Source organism: Borostomias antarcticus (genome assembly GCF_949987555.1).
Source record: "Borostomias antarcticus genome assembly, chromosome: 12".
NCBI lineage: Eukaryota > Metazoa > Chordata > Actinopteri > Stomiiformes > Stomiidae > Borostomias > Borostomias antarcticus.
In genome coordinates, this window is record NC_140245.1 from 23,094,956 (window position 1) to 23,097,006 (window position 2,051).

Below are 2,051 nucleotides of genomic sequence, written 5' to 3' on the forward strand. Positions count from 1 at the left end.
TTATGACCTGTCAGTATCAGCGGAGTGCTCAGTCTAGCTCTGCCATCCGAGGTCGGCTAGTTACTCGTGGTTCTTCCTTTCAAATCGCCTCCAGGTGTGTGTGTGTGTGTGTGTGTGTGTGTGTGTGTGTGCGTGTGTATGTGTGTGTGGTCTGTGGGAGTCTTTCATAGAACCAGAAGGATCTCCAGCCGGCAGGGTTTGTGGGAGGTGGGGTGCGGAGGAGTGCACGGCTGTTAGCTAACAACTCCCGATCTTTCCTAATCGTCTTAACTTCAATGAGTGAGTTTGATGAAGTCGACCGTTGCCGATAAAGACAGACTTTCCAATGAGAACATCATAGTCAGAAACATAATCAGGCACCGCGTGGAAATACACAGACTTGTCAGGGGCGCTATGGCTAACTAGCCCTTTATGGATCCTAGCTTTACTGTATGGACATGGTGTACATCTGCTCTTATCCATGTTTTTATTAATGTTTATATGTTAAATGCATCTTTTGTCTGTCCTGTTTTACAAAACAAATGACATCAGGGACCATGTTGGAAACAAGTGTTTTTACATGTTTATCCCTTGGATACTGTTTGTTTCTTGTCTTTTTGATATCCAATAAAGTCAATCAATCAATCAATCAATCAATCAATCAACTATTTCAGAATATCTGCTACTTCTTCAGTCAACTTACCACTGCGGCATCACTGATGCTAGCTGTAGCTATGGCTAGCTACAGTACAGCTAGCTACAGTACGGCTAGCTACAGTATGGCTAGCTACAGTACGGCTAACTACTGTACGGCTAACTACAGTACGGCTAGCTACAGTACGGCTAGCTACAGTGCGGCTAACTACAGTACAGCTAGCTACGGTATGGCTAGCTACAGTACGGCTAACTACATTACAGCTAGCTACGGTCCGGCTAGCTACAGTACGACTAGCTACAGTACGGCTAGCTACAGTACGGCTAGCTACAGTACGACTAGCTACAGTACGACTAGCTACACTATGGCTAGCTACAGTGCGGCTAACTACAGTACAGCTAACTACGGTATGGCTAGCTACAGTACGGCTAACTACATTACAGCTAGCTACGGTCCGGCTAGCTACAGTATGGCTAGCTGCAGTACGGCTAGCTGCAGTACAGCTAGCTACAGTACGGCTAGCTACAGTATGGCTAGCTACAGTATGGCTAGCTGTGTTAGCGAAGTGTGTGTCAGTCAGTGAGGGGCGGTCAACCCCTACATCAAAGAAGCCGGGTCCCAGATGCAACAGGCAGCCCTCCTCCCGTATATACCGCACCCGGGGGAGTATAACTGTTCCATTACAGATCAGGATGTGTGTTCCATTACAGATCAGGATGTGTGAACGCCACTAATGGAGACGAACCAGAATGCTCCGGGGCACCTCCGTCAAAGGCTCGGAGCGCAAGCACCAATGGCAGCGCGGTGCCTCCGGCGAATGTCTGAGCGTGCTCGGTGGGTGGGAAAAAAAAGAATTAAAAATAAAGGAGGAAGAAAAAAGGAGAAGAGCCGGTTCTTACTGCGGGGTTAGTGACAGACGTCTCTGTCTCATCCATACGTCTCAGCGTTGGTCTCTCCTCGACGTATGCAGCTGGAAGAATTATCCTCAGGTGACACAAAGCGATGCACTACGCTCTTGAAGTGTTTGATGCTGAGGACATGCCGGCACCTCCGTTGGACTGTGTGTATTACATTAAACGGGGTGAGTTTCTGCTCGAATGGGGACATGTTTGAAGATGGGAGATGTTTTAATCACCCTGCCTCTTAATGATGACACTAGATGCATTATTAATAGGCACCCCCATCTCTCCAACGCACCCACGCAACAGGCCAAAATCAGAGCCTGCGCCGCTATTAGCATGAGCTGCACTGGCTCCATTTGATCTTTGTGTAATTACAGCACTTTTTGCAGATTATATCACAGGCTTTATGTCAAGTAGAGGCCCTGGAAATAAGCTTTTTACTCAAACATGATCCCCTAGGCCTTGTTTTTCTTTCCTCGTTTTTTTTCCCTCTTCCCTTATACAAGTATATTTTC